The sequence below is a fragment of the Struthio camelus genome, chromosome 1 (assembly GCF_040807025.1).
Source record: "Struthio camelus isolate bStrCam1 chromosome 1, bStrCam1.hap1, whole genome shotgun sequence".
Lineage (NCBI taxonomy): Eukaryota > Metazoa > Chordata > Aves > Struthioniformes > Struthionidae > Struthio > Struthio camelus.
Genome location: NC_090942.1, coordinates 198982059 through 199004396, shown reverse-complemented (window position 1 = coordinate 199004396; position 22338 = coordinate 198982059). Strand labels below are relative to the sequence as shown.

The following is a 22338-nucleotide window of genomic DNA, read 5'->3' as shown; positions in this document are numbered from 1 at the left end:
TTGACTATATTTGAGAGAGAAAAAAAAAAAGTGGGAGGGAGATATGTAGCTCACACATAAATGCCAAAATTTAGGTGAGATGAATTCCACCCCCATGGCTTGATTCACACAGAGGCAGCTACTGCTACTAGAAATCCCCTGCAGATCCAGGAAATCTGCGTGAAAGCAGTAGATGAGACATAGGACTTATATGAGACCTGTGTTTGTCTTGGTTGACACATAGGGACTAAGATGTGCTGGGGCATCTCAGGATGCTCATATGTGGGCAACTGAATCAAGCCCCTCGTGCCATATTATAGGCTGTAAAACTGTAAAACATAAAACCCTATTAATTTCTGAAAGAAGATCTCAGAAATAAGTTAAAGGAAATATTAAAGTCAAAAAACCTATAGCACTGGATGCTTTTAATAAGACTAGAAACATCATTTAATGATTTTTTTAAGATACAGGCTGCTATGCTTTAATTCTTTTAAGTTTATCTGTATTGTAACTGCTGCTGGAAGGAATAATTCCATTCAATGTCTGAGTGCATTAGGCTTTAATAGCAATTTGGGCCTGATCCAGCCTTTCAAAACAAGCAGTCTTCTAGATCAAAAACATCTTAAAATTTGGAGTATAGTCATATCTAACTTTGAATAGACAATGTTGCTATTTTTAATTAAGTTTAAACTTTTATTTTGATTTGACTTGCATTTAATCTTAGCAGTCAAATTCTGGAGGTATTTCATCCAGCAACTGCCTTGCCTTTTCTTTTTTGCATTCAATTTAAAAGATCTGAAAACTGTACGTTAATGTGTATGCTGCAGATTGTGGCAGGACAGAAAGTTGTTTTTTTAATAGGTTTTTTTTTAGGCTTGCTTTATTTGACCTCAAACTTCTGAGTATCAGCTATAGAACATTTGTTCTACCCAGTAATCAGTCTTGATCATCCCACATATGATTCAGAAAGCCTTATAGATTTTGTTGCTGATCAGATGGAAAATGTTAAGACAGGAACATAACCTTTTCCAGAGTAGCCTTATTGTTTAACATTTGTTACAGAAGTGTGACCACTTAAAAAGATTACTGAGACTCGCTGGTAGTCACAGTGAAAGATAACAAACAGCACTTTTTACATGACCATTTCAAGATGCCTGATCTTGTTCAAAATTAAATATTTTCTTTAAGAAAAGATTTTTCAAATGGCAGTTTTATTTGCTGTTACTTTAAAGAAACATTTCATTTTCTGAAGAAATATTTCCCTTGTATTTTAATAAAGCTAAGCCTTATGATATGGCTTGACAACAAGGTCTAATTTCAGGATACTGTTAGTTTTCAGTACTCCACACAGAAATTTGTCAGTACTATCTGTTCTTGTGGCTAGGCTTTTATAAAATAGTCCCATACATCTGCTTAAGTAAAATTACTTTACCGCTATAATTTAATTGGGAAGTATAATTTGAGTAAGTGAGCTTATACTGTTGTTCTTCTTGGATCAAAGTTGGTAGGGGGATTCTAAGAAATTGCTGTAGCAAGTTCAAGCTCTGAAGCCTTATTTTTAGTTCTATGCCATAAAAAAATCAGCTAGTACAAGATGTATTTTAATAGTACCATATTTATGGAGCTGTTCATAGCTTGTATTTAAGAAAATAACTGAATTTTGGGGAACTTTGTACTGAAAGTAATATCCATCCTATAATTGGCATCAAATATCAGTAGGAGATGTGAATGGGGTGGCTGCACATCTTGTGCAACCAGGACAGCATGCATAGAAGTGCTAAAGGTAAAGTAACAGCCCTTTTATTTCTGTTGATAAACCTTTAGTAGTGCTTTGTGCAGAAGCGTTACAGGACACATTTTCATATTAGCATACGATGACCAAATGATGTTTTTTCTTCTCTGTGATCTCATTTGCGAAGCCTCATTGACTGGAACTGTAATGGATCTGAGGCCTTTGGGTTAATGAAGTAGCCTCTACAGCCAGGTTACAATTACCCCTTTGCTACAGTGATTAGCTTTTTGAGGTTGGTGGCTTTGGGGTTTTTTATTTTTTGTTGCCGGATTTTTTGTTTGGATTTTTCTTGTCAGACGAGCTTGGTTGGCTGTGCGATGCTCTCTCTGAAAGTAGTAACAGCAAAGGACTGTTGTTGGTTTTACCCCTTTTTTGTAATAACTGCAAATTTTACTATTAACTTTAGTGAGAATAAGCCTTTGATTCAAGAATGCTACACTTCATTTTAGAATTCTAATTTACATTTTTGCACAGTGTGAATTGTGTCATTTATTTATGAGGGGGTCAGAACTGCGTCCTAAAAATCATTCACTGTGTGTGCTTTCTAGTGTATTTATGAAGCAATTGGATCAAAAAATTAGGTTTTGCGTTGTGTCATGATGGTGGTCAGGATCATGTAGTTCCTCAGAGAGCTTTGAGGAGATCACTGACACTTTGACTTAGTGTTCTGGCAGAAACAAAGAAGGCAAAGCATAAGGAATTGAAATGTATTCAGCTGAACTGAATTGTTAAGTGAAGTGTTGGTGCCCTCTGTTGCTGACTGAGCGGCTTCTGTGCTCTGAAAGAAGTGCAATATAATCAAGGCCAATAGTTTTATATCTAAGTACAAAGGATTATGGTTAGCTGTCTACACAGTGAGTACAAAGATCACTAAAATTGACTCCAAATTTGATACAGAGGTGTGGTGATCTTCTCACTGATGTGTGGCAAAAGATATTTTAAAAAGTGTAACTACATACATTTTTCAGTGGTATTTCAGGCTGCAATTTCCCTAGGCAGGACATTAACATCATCCTTTACTATGAGTTAAAGAAAATACTTATTTTTATTTGAGCTTGATTGTCTGGCAGCAGTGGGACCAGGATGCTGTGCAAAGGAAGGTGAGCTGGCAGCCAAGGGTGACAACAAGGATCACAGTCCTACAGTACGCAAATGAGAAGAGCAGAGCAGTCTGGTGACCGTATCCAGGGTCAGCCAAAGTCCAGACTGACAGACAAGCCCATAGTGATGAGGCCGCTCCAAGGTCAAGCCAGCAGCTCAGAATCAGTAGGGTACCAGCTCAGCTCAGCTCACGCAGGGAGCCAGGGCAAGAGCCTGAGCGTACATGTAGCTCCTGAGCAAAGAATGGAACCCTCCCCCAACACAAAGAAGGGAACCCCCCACCAGGGCTTTTCATAACTCTTTCACGCACAGCTTTTCTAACAACGGTGTGATTCAAGGTTACGCAGCCTCACCGCAGTAGAGCTGGCCCTGAGCACAGGCAACGAAACCCCTAGGAAAGCGATGAAGAGGTGGTGCTCAGGGCCCTGGCACCGCTCTTCAAGTTTCGTCTTACTTCCTGCAAGAGATAGCTTCAGTCAGCTGTGCTTTCTTCTGCTGTGTTCTTGGCCATGTTTGTTGACAGCTCTGAGGCTGTGAAAAATTAACTAAATTAATAAACTTTTAATCTAATGTGATTCACAGTTTTCCCTATTATCTTCATGTATATTGAGCTGGGTGGGAGGAAGATGGGTCCCTGTGGTACCCCACAAATGAAGACTCTGGAGGAAAGAGCAGCACAAGGAAGCCACTGTGACTTGCTCAGTTCCATTGCAGAAGGCTGGTTGGTACCCACTCAGCACAGTTCTGATGATCCTTTCTCCTAGAGACCATAGCATTCCTCTGATGAGTATACCAGACCCTGTGGGAACAGTCACCAAGGTTTGCAGGCCCATGAAGAAACAGCAGGGTCATAGCCAAGCGTAAACCACTAGTTCCTTTTCTCTCGAGATAGCATTCATCCTACTGCAGCATACTGACATCTCTCATTGTTTTTGTGGTCTGATAGTTTCTTCAGAAAAAAAAAAAACACTTCTGCCTTTTTTAAACTGTGGTGAAGATGATTTATGTACAAGGGATATATCTCATAGTTCATAACTTTAACAGAGAGTGTTGAGAGAATGACACTCAGGACTTTCTGGGAAGGGCCATGGACCCCTTGTGTATGTCACTGTTTCAGTGCTCATAATACCGTTATTGGGGTGCTCCCCAGAGACTCAAGAGATATCACAAGTTGAACATCTTTTTGAAAAGGCAAGAAAGCAAGTGTAAGATTTGGAGAACTAGGAAATGCTTGCCCTTGTGCTTTATTAGTTGAGGGAAAGGAATGGTGCAGCGATAAGGTGTTAAAGATGTCCCTTTTGGATTAAAGGGTAACAGAAACAATCCTCACAAAAAAAAAGGGTGATTGTGATTGTGTGGTGGAACAAGAAAGGAGAGAATTAAGAGCATCAAGAGCACTGGAGAAATACAGACAAGAAGTAGGGTGAAGAAGAAGGGAAATAGAGGAGAAGGAAGTAGAAAAACCTCATAGGAAAAGGACAAATACCTTTACCAAAAGTTGCTAGAGAAAGATGCATTTATTTTGAAAAGATGGAAGATGGTAAATATAACAGTGCTGGAGAATATGAAGAGGAAAGAAAATATTGAAATATAAGTTGTATCTTCTGTATATTGAATAGCACTGAGAGAACTCAGATGTCAAGACAGTTTTGAATCAAGTTACTTGCTGAAAAACAAGTGATTTGATTCTAAAGCTTAACAGTGCTTTTAAGATTTATAACTTCGAAAGATGGATCACCTCCTAATTTGTGTAAGGTGCACAGGGTTGGTATTGCATCAGGCTATTAAATTTATTCCTTTTTCATTCTGAATTTGCCTGCTGGTAAGTCAAAGCTACATATTTATAATCAATGAGTAAAATGAACTAGCTACTACTTAGAAAAGTTACAGCCTCAATATTGCTAAGCAAATGAAAGTTTATTGACATCCTGGAAACTGTCTAATATTCACAGTGTAATAAATAGAATATCAAGTAATCCAACAGCTAGGTCTAATATTAGTTTACAGATTCACTGATTAAGGCTGGGAAGTGAAGAATAGTGTTGCCATGGTGAAGTCTATATGATAAAGCACAAGAAGAACAAGCTAGTGAATAATTGATACATGTCTAAGATTGGAAACGATCATTTACAGTGTGCTCTTTGATGTTCATGCATGCTTTTTACTCTAAAAAAACTTGGAGAAATATATTAGCATGGTGTGATAGGTTTTTGCATCAACTCTTAACCAGAGTACCAATGGATTATGTGTGTAAGAACAAAAAAAATAAATTATGTACAGTTACTGCAGTATTATGACTAGGAATTCAGGCCAAAACATTAAAAAATGCAAGGCTTTTAACACAGTATGTATTTGGCCAGGCTCTGTGTATTATTTTATTTTTGTTATATCTTTAACAAATATAATAAAGGAGAATGTGTGTTTACTCAGACTAGCTGTAAACTTGCATCTGTGTGCCAAACTCCTCGTTTTAATCTTGTATAAAATAGCTCTTAACTCAATTTTTAAAGCTTTAGTTTATAGGTAATTTAATAAGGTGTCCTGTGCCATTTTGAATTAAGAAACAGTAGATACAAACGTTCTGATGGAAGCTAAGAGACATGTTCTTCCAAAAAGAAGAAAAATCTGTCTGTTTTTGCCAAAGATATCTCTGATATAAAGTAATAGAATGCTATTTTCTGTGATAAACATTCTAGATCTATTGGAGCAAAGAACTGTAGGCACCATGCCTTTATAACAGTTTTGCTTAATAAATGTGTTTGATTTTTATGAATGTATGATCAAAGTCAGTGAACAAACATGATGGTTCTAAATACAATCCAGCTGCGTTGCAGCAAATTTTCCTTGTAATAAATTATATTTTAGCAACCCTAGCTATTTTTCATTGTTAATTAGTCCCATTAACATGCACTTGGCCTGTATACAACAATATTGAGGTGAGAGGGTGTTGTTTTCTGATTGTATTTTGAATGAAGTGTTCCTTCTCTTTTTTCTGTTTTCAGAAAAAATTTTACTGATGTGAAATATAATTTCCGTAAACATACTATATTTATGCTCAATTTAAAATGTGTCTTTTTCCCCACTGTTTTAGTGTATCAAGTTTGTAAATCCTCATATAGTAAATGCCCCATCAAAGCAAACATCTATTCATGTTTCTTAGGGTATGTAATAATCAGGTTCAGACCCTATATTTAGAACTTAGAAAAGGAGTTTATATAGTGTGTGTCTCAAAATCTTCCTCTCAACAAGATTAATTGCTTCTAAACTGGGATGTCATCAGAAGGATGCAAAGCTAATTCAATAGTTGCTGTGAAATATTAATGGTAAATGTCAAGGGATAGAACTGAGAGCTGCCTTAAAGAGGGATGGCAAATACCAGCATCAGGTTCAGTTTTGGAACAAAACGTTCAAATTTATACTAAACAATGAGGTACCTGATTTCCTGCAGTAACTTCTAAAGCTGCACATCCTTCTGCTTAAAAATAAACAAGCTATCCTTGACAGTAATTATAAATTAATCGGGACATGCAAGTTGGAGGGAAAGAGAGAGGGACTGTCTTCCTAAACACTGTAGGAATAGAGGATCATAGACGTGCTGGAGAGATATAAAGGTGATTATGATTTTTGCCAGTTGGTTTGTAACGTGCCTGAATAAAGCCTATTTCCCACAGATGAACTTGTTTAGAGATTGGGTTTTCAGACCTGATATTTTTTGTCTGTCCAAGAACTGAATTAAATGTAAAATGTCCATTGGTGTTTTTGAAGTTAGATTGTGGTCTGTATACAAGAAACTGTATTAAAACCTATATGCTTTTCACATTTTTACTATATGCACAGTGGTTTAAAACGGACAGAGACTTAACATAGGAAGTCTAAGAAGGGAGGCTTGTGTTAAAAAGAGCCACATGTATGTAATACTAATGTTTTGTAATGATTTCCCCTTGAAAAAAGATCTTGATATGATTGTTTGGTTGAATGGAAACATTGCCTTACATGATCAGAAAACAGCCTTAAGTGCAAAAAAGTGTTTGGATTAATTCTGGTGCTTTGAAGGCCTCAAACATAGAAGTTTAATTGGGGCACGTGAACTTAAAGGTACCTTTGAGGAAACTTTTGTAGTTTCTTTTTGAGAAGGAGTGGCTGTAGGTGAGCAATTAAAATAGAGGTGAAAACCAGTTCCTTCCTTGAGTAAAAATGGCTTAGACCAGCTGTCATTAATCTCAAAAATTGAAAAGCACTAATCTCTTAACATGGCACCATAGTTAATGGGAGACTCCTACAAATAAGTAAATGCCATCTGTTGTTTAGTCCTGGCCTTTCTATGCGTCCCTTTTAAGTTGAAGTTAGAAGGCCATGAAGGTCTCTGCTCTGGATGTTGGACTCGCAGTTCTTGCCTCACCACGCAGTACTGGGGCTCAGCTTGGGCAGCAGCGGTGTCACTATTGGGACTGGTACCGCACTACCAGTTCTACTGAGTGGAGCCCCAGCACAACCCGCAAATAAAATTATCCTAGATGAACATGGAGTACCCTACGTCCTTCTAGTTTCCTGTGTGAAATAGGAGTGATTTCACACCCCCCAATGCGTTAGGCTCAGCAATTCTTTTTTTTATAACTCTGGTGCAGCGTAACGTTGAGGGGCTGCCAAGAGGCAATGCAGTTTGGGCTGAGGAAGGTGGTGGTGTCAGAAGGTTTGTAGAGACAATTGACATGGGCTGTTTTGAGATCTACTGATCAGTTAAAATCACATTGTAAAAATTATACACACTGAAGGAAAGATTCATTATTACATAAATGCTATAGAGGTAGTTATTTTCCTTATTTTGCTTTTCAGAAATTTTAAAGTAACATCCGGGGGAAAAAATGTGGTATTGAAGCCTACTTGCACAGACTTCCAGCAGACAAAGAGTATTTATGTTCTTTTTACTAGATTAGTGAAGGGTTAACCTTGTATTTCAGAAACCTGAAATCTACCCAAAGAAGCTAATTACCTAAAAGTTAAATCTGTATTAAAGAAGCTACCTGCTACTTCTCTATTCTATTTCCATGGGTTTTAGATTTCTTTTTTTCCCTGTGCCTTATTTTTTATATAGATTACTGAGTATCAATAAATTGTTCCTTACATGTTATTATCTATATTTTATATGCAGGAAAACATTAACATTCAAGTTACGTGCATTTGCTCATATACATTTACACTATTTCTTTACAAGTGGTTTCTCATAGAAAAGCAAATTTGCTGAGTCTTGCAAAACACAAATATTCCCAAGTTTCTCTCTCAAATCTTGAAGCTCTGTATTACTTAGATAATATCAGCAAGTTTTTCCTGCTTTTGTTTATACAGTGCTAGATGGTTGTGAGAGGCTTCAGTATGAGAGATTAACAGATCTAGATCTTCCTCCAAGTGCAGTGGATAAAAATAATGTATCAAGAGTCTTGTTCAGTATTAATATTTTTGAGAATAGGATGTTTAGTGGAGATAAATGTTCATTTTTTTTTTGTTAGTGTAAGTTTTGAATAGTGTTCTCAGCCTTTAATTTTGAAGCAGTTTACTGGCAGTACGATTAACAGCGGTTTATTGTACTACTGAAGAAAGCAATACTGATTACAAGTACAAAGGCACCCTTACAGATACTTTTTGAATTGTTTAGTCAAGTGAAGTCATCTTTTAAAGACTTTTGCAACCGACTTCTTTAATTTACCCTTTTGTTTTGGCTGTCTTCATGATTCTTGTTCCGACTTCATTTTCGAGGCTCAGTTATGTCATACACATGACAGCTAGAAAGTGTCATCATTAAAGGCATTATTCAGGCATTATTTAGAAACATAGGAATTGATTAATCTGACCCAAATAATAAAGAACTACTTAGGGTGGCAACAGAAAAAAGCAATGTTCTAATATGGAATTAGTCTGACTGCCTCCCTAAGTTAAACGAAATACGGCTACTTTTATAACATCAAGAGAAGGTACTGACTGCAGTGTGTGTCGTGTGTGTGTGTGTGTGTGTGTGTTTTTTTTTTTTCCCCTCAAGCTGCATAGCTGAAAGAAAAATATTTTCCATGGATGATTATAGAAGAAGGCTGTCTGGAAAACAGACTTCTGTTCAAAGATTCTGATATCTGTCCTTCAATTTGTTTTTTCCACTGATGTCAGGAAGAAAGGCTGAAAAAAAATGTGGTGTTCAGGATGCTTTGCGCAAATTGCGCAAGAGTAAGAGTCAATTTATTGATTGTTTGCATATTTGATTAATGAAAAACAGAGCGATCAGGGAGATCAGAAAAAGGAACAAATATTTTAAAGATATATCAGTTTAGAGACCAAATTTAGTTAAATCTAGCAAAAGAAGTTGTATTTCCTACCCAAAATCTACTGCAGCCAGCCACAGCACAGAAGGCTACTGAAGTATATATCAGTTTTTTTGCCCCATTAAAAGCTCAGAATTTTTTTTCTTTGTAAGAGGATTATTTTTCACATTTTTGTTCAAATTACAGAATAGTTGAGGTCGGAAGGGACCTCTGGAACTCATATGGTCCAACGTCCTGCTACAGCAGGTCGCCAGGACCATGTCCAGTGAGATTTTGAACATGTGCAAGGATGGAGGCTCCATAACCTCTCTGGGCAACCTGTGCCAGTAGTGTTCAAGCACTCTCACTTGTGAGCAGATGGAACTTCCTGTGTTTCAATTTGTCTGTTGCCTGTTGTCTTGTCACCGGGCACCGCTGAGAAGAGTCTGGTCCCATCCTCTTGACACCCTCCCATCAGATGTTTACAAACACTGAGAAGAACTCCCTGTGCCTTTTCCTGAGGCTAAAAAATCCCAGCTCTCTCAGCCTCTCCTCATAATGAGAGATGCTCCAAGCTGTTCATCATCTTTGTGGCCCTTTGCTGGACTTGTTCCAGTATGCCTATGTCTCTCGTGTACTGGGGAGCCTAGCCCTGGACCCAGCACTCCAGGTGCGGCCTCGCCAGGGCTGAGTAGAGGGGAAGGATCACCTCCCTTGACCTGCTTGCAATGTCTTGCCTAATGCAGTCCAGGATACTGTTCTCCTTCTTTGCCCCCAGAGTTGCTGACTCATAGCCAGCTTGTCCACCGTGACTCCCAGGTCCTTCTCTGCGGAGCTGCTTTCCGGCTGATTGGTCCCCAGCATGTATTGGCGCTTGGACCAGTCCATGGACCATGGACCAGTGCAAGTGGACCTTTACTTTTTCTTTACTTGCCAAACCCAAACTCTTTGCATGGAGTTAGACCTGCTTGTAGTCGGATAGCAAGCCACAGAATTCTGCTAAGAATGCAACACTGTACATCAAGTGCCAGAAGTGTGCTCAGCTTTCCCATTAATTGACAGTAACATCAGGTTCTTTATGCCCCCGCTTACCTCCCTTTTTAGTCATGTATAGAAACTGTCTTGTCTTTTAACCACTGAGGTGCTACGCCATTATTACTTTGACTCACAAAACAACGAGGCCGTGGCTACATGGTTGATTTTAGCAGGAATAAGTCTGTGCTGATGCTGAAAAATGAAATATCTTCATTTTACATCCTGCTTCATCCTGCTAGCTGTCTTGTATTGCCCATAATAGTTCTCTTGGCCAATAGTTCTCAGTCTTCCCAATAAAAAATACTGTGAAGTAGAGAGAGTTTTGATTTCCCCCCCCCCCCAACATATATTTCAGATGTTAGATCCTTTTAAAATATCATCTGATTCTCTTCTTTTCATTCCTGAAATTCTTGACAAAAAAGCAAGACTTACGGGCAGCTTTGAGTTGCAATTTACATAGAATTGTGTGCCTCTCCCCCTGCCCCCTAAAGGTTCTCTTATAAAATAGCCCTGTCAGAGTTTAAAAATAGAAAATAGCTATTGTTATTGTGGTGGCATTTGCTCATACTCACTTTTGAAGTTTTCAGCAATGTGGAAGTCTCGGGAGAGCCAGGAGGGAGGTGTCAGTGACTGCTGTGGGAGGCAATAATGCAGGTAGTGCTATATACAGTGAAGGTGAATCAGGTGAAGGCCAGCCTTTTTTTTTTTTTTAATAGTTTGAGGTTTTTGTTTTGTCACTGTTATCTTACTTCCTACTAGTAGCTTTAAATAAACAGTTTTAGGACCACAGCATGTTATTAGCAAACTATCTTTGCTAATAATAATCATGTCCTATGGATGTACAGTCATTTGGTAAGATAAGATAAAAACTGAACTTTTGGTCAGAAGGTAGACAAATGTAAAAGAAGTTGACCTTATGTATGTTTGGTAAGAAAGAGTGAAGTTCATCTCTAGTGACTGTATACAAAACGAGCACAAAATTGTGTCTTCAAAGTATTGGTACATTTATCAATTCGGAATATGAAAGATGCATCCTAGAAAGTCAGACTCTTCATTTAGTAAACACATCTTGTATACACCGTGGAGGGAGGAGTTCCCTACTGCACAAAGGCACATAGTTATCAAAAAAAAAAAAAAAAGAGGGGAGTGGGAAGCAGAAGCTCCTGTACAAAATAAACCATTGTGTTAGGATAATAAAGTATCAAACACTAATACCGGCTCTCTTGGAGAACATGAGGATCAAGTATGAGAATGGAAGTTATACCTGCAGTGTGAGGTGTATCATTATACACAAATGCTCAAACTACCTTTTGAGCTGCTTGCACCAATTCAGAGCTGCAGACTGCTCAGGACTGGTCAGGAAAAGCCAGATGCTTTAGTTTTAGTTGCTTAGATACAGGCAACTGATAGAGCTCTGTTCCTGCCAGCTCCCAAGCTAAAAGCTTTAGTTTATGTTGCATGTTAATAACTGATTTGAAGCCAGCTCAGATATTCTGGATACAGCAATGCATTCTGTGGTGTGAATGTATCCCTACTGCCCATGACACAGTTTCTCCTCTCTGTGTTCAATACTTTCAGAAACAAAAAATAGAAGTTTTCTATTAATGTGAATCTTCCCTAGCTAAATTTAAGCTGACTGTGGTACTTAATCAGCATCTGGACAAGTGTGGGTAGACTTCAAAAATGATGGGGAAAAATCATTACGTGTAATCATTTTTATGAACAATTAAGTGTTGGAAGGCTAAATTGCTTTTTTCATTCACTGATGTTAAAATACTCCTTTCCTTAATTATCTCACAGAATATTTATCTCTAAATCTCCAGAACAATCTATTTTATCTTGTAATTCTGTCTACTTTTAACCAGCACAAACTCAGTAAATAAAGTTAATTTGGTTCTAGTCTTCCTAAAAAAACCAAAACAAAAGAACCACTGAATTGTAATTCTAATGTTCACCTTCACCCTTTTCCCCGCAGTTTACCATCTCAACACAAAGATATTGATATTGAAACTTTCTTTGTAAGTAGTCAAAACATTGAAATTTCATGTTAAAGAAGTTACTGGTAAAATAGCTGCATAAGCTGAAATCATTTTAGTATTCAATGGAAAGAGAAGATTAGTGCCAGAGTAGCAAAATATTTACATGATCCTCAGCAGGCATTAACCCATTCTCTGCATGACTTATTTCTCCTAATAATCCCTTTCATATCAGGATCTCAGATTTAATTACAACTTTAGGTGGGAAATATTTTAGCTGCCTTTGATCCAATCTTCTGTTGCTTTTTTTTTCTTTGTTGAGTAAGTTGCATTTCTCATGAAGGAAAGCTGAAAGAAATATTCCCCCTTGTACTCCCTAGTTCCTGCAGCTCTTTTGCTTTTTCTTTCCCCCTTTTTAGTTGCAAAATGTGACTGCTGTGGTTGCTGTTTTGAACCCCACCCTTAGGGTTGCTAGGCAGATGAACTTCATTGCGTAAGTAACCTGTTACTGAACAGGCCATGGCAGCACTCACCAGCCATCTAATGAACAGCCAAATTTGGAAGGAAATAACTTCTAACACTTACTGTTTGGAACTAGACCTTTCAAATATGGAAAAAATTGTTCAAAAAAAAAGATAAATAAAAAGCAGTCTTTGCCAGCAGAAGTTGGTATAAAGAAGTAAAATTTAAAGGTCATGAATGCTTGAAAATATTAACAAAGTAAAAACTACTGAAAGTTTTCCTTATTCCCAAATACATGTTTTTGAGCTCTTCTGAAGCTGAACTATGTCTTGCTATTCTTTATAGGTATAGCCAGGATGATAGCTCCCTGCATTGCAAATGCTCGATTGCCTCTATTCAGTTTCAGGGTTTAGGGATGTGGATTCAGTCTGGCTCCACTTCTGGCTTCCAGATTAGTTAATGACCCCAGATGAACTGCACAGATTTCAAGGGCTAATTTCAGTTTTGTTCCATACAATAAATCCTTGACCCTTAATAACTCAGATCTTGACATCCAGAATCAAACTGATTTCTCCATCCCTCTTAAGTGGTAAAATATAAATTACTCGAGGTAAAAGTATGTGGGTAAATATTTGAACTAGGGTAGTAATACTTTTTAACAAATTGTAGTACAAATTTGGTTGATTAAAGTTTTTTTGGGGGGGACGCTAGTATTTAATACCCTTGGCTTGGAGAGCTTTTTAGAACTTTAACAAAATCATTCTTCTTGTGTCCGTTTCTGCATGTGGTTCTCACAGTCACCCTAAGTTATTGCAGTTTTGCTGCACTAGAGACATGAATAACATTGTTGAAAAAGAGGAATTAGGGGGTTTTGTTAGCTTAAAAATCAATCTTTTGGAAGTTGTTATCTGGCCATTGGTTTTTATCATCACTTTTAAAGTTGGGAAATGCAGAAATATTGGGAGAGAAATAAATCGTGTGACGCTGCATGTGGGAGAGAAAAGATGCAGAGACGAGAGGCCACAAGGGTGGTAAAATAAGGAGTAGAGTTTCAGGTGGGTAGAGAGGATGCTGTCAAACAAAACTAAGCAGATGCAAAATCAGAGAGAGCTTTCAAGATGCAAAGGTGGAGACAATGTTAGGGACAGGTTTGTGCTATGCAATGGCATTTCTAAGGCTAAATTTTTCTCTGTTGCTAAATCTACGGTCAGCTAAGAAAAGCTCTGTCGTTGATTCTTTGAATTACGGTAATTGGTAGCCTTAGGATTTAGGCATAGATGTAGTAGGCTCAAGCCTACAGGCTGGCAGAAGCAGCCAGCCTGCTTTGTAAGACCTGTCTTGGTCCTGCCTCTACTTTGGTTATGGCTTTTCTTGAGTTTAGGGACTGGAAAATTGTTCAGGCTGCAGCCTCCTGCACAGCTGGGCATGGGCTGGTTTCTGCTGTTCCCACTTGGGGAGGGGTTAGACTCTGTACAGCAGCAGCTATAACTGGTGAGGTGGCTCCTCTCAAGCAGCCCTTTCCACAGCCGGCTCCCCCCATCCCACAGTAGCCAGCCTGGTTCCCCAGGCTGCCACATCGCCTCTTCTTCCTCTGCGCTCCCTGCAGTGGCTTCGCATCTGCTGCTGCTGCTGCACAGCTCTGAGCCAGCAGCACACAGCAGCTGCAGGGCTCTCAGCTAAGGACCACTGCTTCAGGAAATCGCACCATCTGGCTGCTCACCAAAACGCACTCTATGGGGTTTATATTTAGAACACCTTGTATCTGGCATCTGGACTTTATTTATCTGCATGATAGATGACATGGGGCTCTGAGCACTATCTTCTGTGAGTGATCTTCTACATAAGATATATATTGTAAATTCTCAGTTGCCCCAACAAAAGATGTTGTCATTTGCATTAGTGGAAGCTGCTTGTGAGATGGCATTCAGTAGTAGTGCATATTAGAAATTTCAGACAAATACGGAGGACTAGTAAAGAGTATCTTGCCCTCTTAACTAGAAGACTCAGTTGTGACCACTTGCAAAGATGGGCTTAATGCATGAAATATCTGGTGATACTGAGTATTACAGTAGTAAGCTACTTTAGCCACTTTATGCTGTATATTTCAAGTTTTTGTCATTAGGGTTTTTTTTTTGCTTTTTATGCATATTTTTGTATAAAAGTTGCTTTATAATAGCTAAAGAACAAAACAAATGACACCTAGCAAATAGATAAAGTAACATGCTGCAAGAAGGCCAAGAGAGGGTGCTAAAGTGATACAGTTGGTACCTTCACTGTTTTTTCTTTATTTTCTTAAGAACAATGTGTATTTTGATGGATCTGCTTATTTGGGGATGTTTTACTGAACTGCTGTAAACTAACTTTTGTGAGTTAATGCCATGATTTTCAGTAAACTTCTAAACGTTATTTTATATTACAAAGACTATTTCAGAAACACCCATTAAGCAATAGTATTTACAAGTACCACCTAGACCATTATTAATTTTGTTTACCTCTAAAAAGAGTTACAAGTGAAAATCCTCATTATTTGAAAGAAAAAGCTGGGCACAGTGAAGGTGCCAGTGATCTCTTTGACGTAAAGATTTTGTATTGCGTATTTTTTGAGACTGATATGTAACAAAGCAATGATCCCTGGGAATCGTGAAACTTGTAGTTTGGTGTGAATAATGTAGAAGTAACATACTTACAAAGAAATAACCTCAAGAAGAATGAATCAAAAGTTACATAGCATACGGCAGACTGGTGTGCTGTCGCTGTCTTTACTTTTAGATAGTTTCATCCATACTGTACTCTAGTTTGGTTTACTTATTCTTCTGTTTATCCTTGCTCAGGGTCTTGATTTTTGCACTGGTGGTAGAGGACAACGTTCCTTTTAGGTAGTGGACTGAAAAGGTGGTGTGCCTGCATATGGTTGTAACATTTGGCTGGAGATTGCTTGATTCAGCTTGCTCCTGTTCTTTGAAGTAAAGTATGTCCATGGAAGGCAGTATTTACCATACTGCCTGCAAGTCTGCTGTGAAAAGCACTCCCTCCCTTTCCTCCTGACCCTTTTCCTTATCTGCAGAGCAAACTACTACTTCAGGCTACCTGAGATCCAAATGTGCAATTAGCACATGGATATACAAAACCAGGAGATTTCTTTTAAGTTACAGTCTCTTATTATTATACAGATGTGATGTATGACAGGTTAATTCCACTATGTTGTATTAATGGTACTCAAACTATTCCATTTTATTGGGGTTTTGTTTGATTAGTTTAAAACCTGATAAACCATTTTTGTCCAAAAATCTTGTGTGTCTTTGACAGCATCTTGCAAATTTGAATGGACTCTTCAGCAAGGAGATGAGGAACTAGAACTGAAGTGTTCTGTAACTAGTCTACTGTGCGTCAGTTTTCATTTTCCAAAACCGGAAAGTGTCTAAACCGTGGGAGAACTAAAGCAAACCCCACCTTTAAAGTACAGCCGGAGTGTAACAAAGGTGCCTGAATTTGCAGAGTTAGAAGGAGCAGATCTGAGCCATGAACTGTTACATCTGTCTCAGTGACTTTTAACTCAGAACTACAACTTGATTGTTCTCTTAACATTTAGGAAAACATACATTCTTAAGCATAAACATGGAGGAAGATAATTATCCAAATTCTTGGTAATGCATCTTGAAGTGTGGGGAGAGCTACAGTTGTGTGTTTGTGGAAGATGGACCAGGACACCAAAAAGATAAAAACATATAGGTCCTTTAATAATACGTGGTAAAGTAGTAAGGGTGGGTTGTGTTGTTAAGGGAGGAGTGGGGAGAAAGACGGCGTTGTAAAACCTCGCCTTATGAGACAGCAGAAAGTACCATTTGCTAATACTAGAATCACTAGGTCTTTTAATGAAGTGCCCAGTCAAACGTTTTACTAGGCTACACCTATCAACGTCAAGTAGTGTTTTTAGAGTTAAACCGTCCTGTTTGCTGTCGTGAATCTAGAGTATTCAGTTTGGGGTTTTTGTTTGTTTTTAAGAGGCTATTCTGTCACTACTATGGTTGTCCAGACAGGTTGTGAAATCGGTCGTTGGAGGTATCCAACGCTTTGGACAAGGCTTAGAGCCACCTTAGCTAATATTCAGATTAGCCCAGCTTTGAGCAGGAGGTTGGATCAGAAAACCTTCTGAGGTCCCTTCCAACCTAAATTATTTTATGAGTCGATGGAAGGACTGATCTAAGCAGATTGCTGGCTCACTGGTTAAGAAGACAAATATGCTCTGCGGGTTCAGGCGTATTTTCTTTAAATATAAGATACTTTCTTTTCATCCTGCGAAGCTTTTGGCAAAAAAGGTCTCTTATGCATGTCACACATCTATATAGCATCTTCATTCTCAGAACTTAGAGAACATTCAAATTGCCTTCATAATAACAGAATTCAAGCTGGATTTGATAATATTTGATAAATAGCACACATTTATTTTGAGACTGAATTAAATCTTAGAAATGCACAGTGATAATAGTATGTCATAATACAATGGATGTGTTGCTCAGTTAGTAAGAGCACTGGTGACAACTTTTGTGCTCCTCTGGTACTGTGAACGTGGAATCTGGGATATGAACCAGATGTGCAATATGAGTAGGCCCGTGGTCCAAAGGCAATCCCTGTGTAGGGATCTTTGGGTGGTGAGAAAGATTTTAGTGAGTACAGTGGAGAAAAAGCTACAATGTTAACTGTGTGCCGCTTCGGTATAGCCTAAGAGAAAATGAACATAGCCTATCCCAAAGAATGGTGATGGGTGAATAACTTCTGTTTCTAAGGCTGAAGCTGGTATTAGACTGAGCTGAAAAATTGGCTGCCAGATGCCTGTTATTTGCACCAAATAGAAACATGATCTGCTTCCTGTTCTAGTAGGGACCATGCAGGTAGACCTGAAGAGTAAAAGTAGATTCGTACCCTCAACACTTATTTTCCAAAGGTGCTACTCTGTTTACTTCTGCTTGAGGAATTACAGCACAGCTCCAGTTTTGCTGTTGCTTTTGGTTTTGACTAGAAATCTACAAGGGAAAAAAGTCTTATTCATGTTGGTGTGAAAGCAGGATGCAATTTTAAAAAATTGCAATATCTGTATATATAAAACTTTTCTACTTGTTTTATATCTGTATATGAGAACATGAATTCCTTGTAAGAAAGTATGCAATAATTCTAACAGCATAAATTATGAAATGTTTGGTAGATAAATATAATAATTTTTAAGGTCATGTTTTAAGATTTGGATTCTGTTTAATCTAATCTGTGAGTAGTGATATATCATGCTGTTGGCCAGGTGACTGAAGTTTAAGACAACTGTTATTTTCCCTAGGTAGTTGTAAGGGCTCACAATGCAAAACACTGGTCTCCAGGAAGCAAGCAAGATAGCATCCATACTGCTTGCAGTTAACTCATCTTTGCCTGAACTAGAAAACGATGAAAATTACATTGCAAAATTAAAGCATTAACAGAGATCTCTGTTGGAAACTGTTGCTTCAGGGAAAGGTAAGACTTTGCTTTAAATATCTAGTTATTCTGAATTTTCCATTAGCAAGAATCATAGGGAATTTTATTCTTTAATGGATGCGTGTGTTTATTGAATAAATTTGGCAACTGTAAACTATTTTTAAGTAAATATTTAAAAATATTTTGCATAGATGAAAATATAACCATTCCATATATTAGATTTTAAAGCTTATATGTAGTTCTTACTAAAAGTATTATGTGCATGAATTTAAACATTTGACAATGACTGCCTTTGTTAATTATTCTTATGTCCTCACTTTAAATATGAGTTACAAAGCTGTGTTAGACAGTCACATGCAACATGAGATTGTGTACATATTTTTAGTACAAGTATTTATGGACTTGTTATTGTAAGGTTCATGACTGTTGGCAAATCATTACCATGAGCTGAAGAAACTTGTGTTTTTTAACTAATCTGATACAGTGCAACTTTTCAGTTAAAGCCTTCCTGGGACTAAAATGCCTTACAGAATACAGTTGACTATGTTTGGTTTTGTAAATGTTGGTACATGTTTTGAAAATAGATGAATAAGCATTTTGTATGTCTACTTACTAAGTATCTGAAATAACTGCAATAGCTAATGTGTATTTATAGCTAAAGGATATGAGAGAAAAAATAGAAAGGAGCATGAGTAATTTCTAAGTACCCTTCCCTTGAGCTAAGCAAAATATTTTTTTCCCTACTGGAAAAAGGTTGGATAGATTATAAGCTATCGTTATTATCTAGTTGGTCCTTCTGTCATAGAAAAAAGGGTGGGTTTTTTTTTTTTTTTGAGTCGGTTAATTTTTCCCTGTAATTAGCCATCAGTCCAGTAAATTATATTGTTAGCAATATTCCTCTTGGAGCACTTGCTTCCCTAGTGCTCCAAATTCTATTCCACTGAAGAGTGAAATATTTTTATCTTGCTTTTAAACAGCAGTACTATAAAGCTTGTTGGTGAGGCCACACAGACTGTTTAGACTGAGTAGTTATTTTTATTTTCTTGGTCAATTGTTTAAATTTTCTATTTTGGCTTTTTTTTTTAGACTTTTAGGTGAGTGTTTCAGTAGGTAGGGACAACTACTATAATATCAATTACTATTCCTAATGCTTATTTTATTCCGATATAGTCATTATTTTTATCCAAGACAGTGCAGATCAAAGTAAGTAGATGGATATATTTATGCTGTGTGATATGTATGCAAAAACTGTATGACCATTATGAAGATGGTGATTTTTGTTGTTTAAAGATAAGCTGTTCTGTGAAACAGGCCTGTGTACATGCGGGCTGTCATGGGGAGGTCTCCATAAGGCTGAGTCTGCAAGTTCAGTTTCACTTGTGGCAGGGCTGTAGGACACATCTCTACAGCAGTATGTACGATTTTTACCTGCTATAGCATTGTAACATCCTGAAATTCATGTGTCAGTCACTGAAGGATGTGAGGGAGACATCTAATCCATATGAAGTAATGTAGTCACAGGAGTAGACCAATGCTATAGTCACAAGACTGAGCATTTATTGCTGTGCCATGTGAACTGCCAGGGATGCGTGATGACTCTGATCTGGACACATATACCCATATGTAGTTATGGGCTCTCAGCTGGGAAATGAAAGCACCATTTCCTAGGCTGCTTATTGACTGTAATTCTAGTACTTCCTATATTCCTATCAGGCAAACTCAAAAAAGATTAGACTTGACTATTTCTGGAGTAACTTACCCGTTTGACTATGCCCTGAAACAACTGTGAATATAGCGCATGCTTTGTGATCACACTTCACAAAGAAGCAGTTTAAGAAGATAAAACCTCTCAGCAGTTAATCTACTGGCCTCTGAGTGAAAGTGTTATCTCATCACAGCAGGCTTACTATACCAGTGAATACAAATTTCACATGTTAGCAGCTGTTCTGTAAATGTCCTTGGATTTATGGTTGGAATTACATGACTATGCAAGCATATTGATGATTCTTTATTTTTAAAAGGGAGATGGGACTAAGTGACATGATATGCTCCTGTAAGATTAGTCACGTCTTAAAAAAAAATCCTAGGGCATGAAGTTCCCCAGTTATTTAGTTCCATGTAACTAGAACAGGTCTTTATTATTATCACACAGGAGATGTATCAGAAAAATTCGTAGCATTGAAGCTTGAAGAATGTGATTCTTTTTGCTTTCCATAGGGTGAATAGCCTGTTGTTGTCTGAGGTCTTGGTAAATACCATATTGCTGGCATCAGCAAGAGAGTGTTAAAAATATATCTATTGCTCCTCATAAACATAATTGCTTTATTTTTTTCTCATTTATTTTTATACTGAATTATAAAATTCTTCTCTATGATTTATATGATCTGATTATATTTTTAGGAGTATATTGGGCCAACTCTGAACTGAATTCAACCAGTTCCGTGCCCTTGGTTTTTGAAAGTAAAGAATGAAAACTTTCACTTAAAACACACCAAGCCATGTGACAAGCTGTGTGGCAGGAATCTAGGAATGCAGTTAAACTTATGCTTAGTTATGTGCTGTATTTGCTAAATTAGAATTTTAAAATCTTGCAAGGTGGAGGCCACACAGGAAATTTAAACTCAACCGTTTTGTTTTCTTTTAGTGATTTGACTTAATTTTTAAAAGTCTGAGCAACTCCACTTCCTCACTTAGTTAATTGTGAATCCTGTATTATGTATGAAGCTCCTATTTTTTTACTGAAGTTCTGTTAGCAAGCATTGGTTTACTGAGTGTCAAACACAACTGCATATCCTAGCAGCTATAGGTTTAGGAGATTGTTCTTTGCTGTCCTTTTTTTGGAGAGACTTTTAGTGTGTTACAACCTGGCTACTTGAAAGAGTCCAGTTTTGTAATTGTCTAAACTGCATACATCTATACAAGCACTAGAAAGGAAGAATTGATTATAGTATTTTCAATGTGTGTATCACAAGCTGGTGGATGAGATATTTAAACAGGGTTGGAATGGTACTGTAGAATTACAGAACAGCTGGGGTTGGAAGGAACCTCTGGAGATGGTCTAGCTCAACCCCCCTGCTCAAAGCAGGATCTAAAACAGCAGGCTGCTCAAGACCTTATCCAGTCAAGTTATGAATAACTCCAAGAATGGAGATTCCACACCCTCTCCGGGCAAACTCTCCCAGTGTACAATCACCCTTACAATAAAAAGAGTTTCCCTGTGTTCAAATGGAATTCCCTGTATTTCAGCTTGTGCCTCTTGCCTCCTGTCCTTTCACTGGGCACCACTGAGAAGAGTCTGGCCCCATCCTCTTGACACCCTCCCATCAGATGTTTACAAACACTGAGAAGAACCCCTCCCCGCCCCGTGCCTTTTCTTCTTGAGGCTAAAAAAATCCCAGCTCTCTCAGCCTCTCCTCATAATGAGAGATGCTCCAAGCTGTTCATCATCTTTGTGGCCCTTTGCTGGACTTGTTCCAGTATGCCTATGTCTCTCGTGTACTGGGGAGCCCAGCCCTGGACCCAGCACTCCAGGTGCGGCCTCGCCAGGGCCGAGTAGAGGGGAAGGATCACCTCCCTCGACCTGCTGGTGACACACTTCCCAATACAGCCCAGCATGCTGTTGGCCGCCTTTGCCCCAGGGATGCATTGCTGGCCCATAGTCAACTTGCTGTCCACCAGGACTCCCAGGTCCTTCTCTGCGGAGCTGCTTTCCGGCTGGTTGGTCCCTAGCATGTACTGGTGCAGGGGGTTATTCCTCCCCAGGTGCAGGACTGCGCTTCTCTTGGCTGAACCTCACGATGTTTCTGTCTGTCCATTTCTCCAGCCTGTCAAAGTCCCTCTGAATGGCAGCACAACCATCTGGTGCATCAACCACTCTTCCCCATTTTGTGTCATCTGCAAACTTGCTGAGGTTGCTGTCTGTCCCATCGTCCACGTCATTAATGACGATGTTAAACAGTATTGGACCCTGTTTTGATACCTGGGATACTCCACTAGCGACTGGCCTCCAGCTGGACTTTGTGCTGCTGATCACACTATATAAGCCTTGCAGTTCAGCCAATTTTCAACCCACCTCACTGACCACTTATCTCGCCTGTACTTCATCATCTTGTCTATGAGCATGTTATGGGAGACAGCATCAAAAAGCCTTAAAGACATGGTAAAGATAATCCACTACCTCATCCACCAAGCCATTCCTTACTTTACTGTTTGTCATTCTCTCCCTTCCTCATCATTGCTAGTTTAAAGC

The 22338-nt window shown here is 38.3% G+C and overlaps 1 protein-coding gene across 3 annotated transcripts in view; it reads left to right on the top strand.

The window, feature by feature from the left end:
- The window catches only part of FRY (FRY microtubule binding protein), a 261215-nt gene that overhangs the window by 14870 nt on the left and 224007 nt on the right, over positions 1-22338 (top strand). The window contains exon 1 of one of the 3 annotated variants that reach the window (XM_068930113.1): positions 17992-18128. The exons of the other annotated variants lie outside the window; for them this stretch is intronic. The gene's annotated coding sequence lies outside the window, so the exon portion shown is untranslated. Of the gene's footprint in view, positions 1-17991; positions 18129-22338 lie in introns of those variants that run through there. 3 annotated transcript variants of the gene reach the window in all.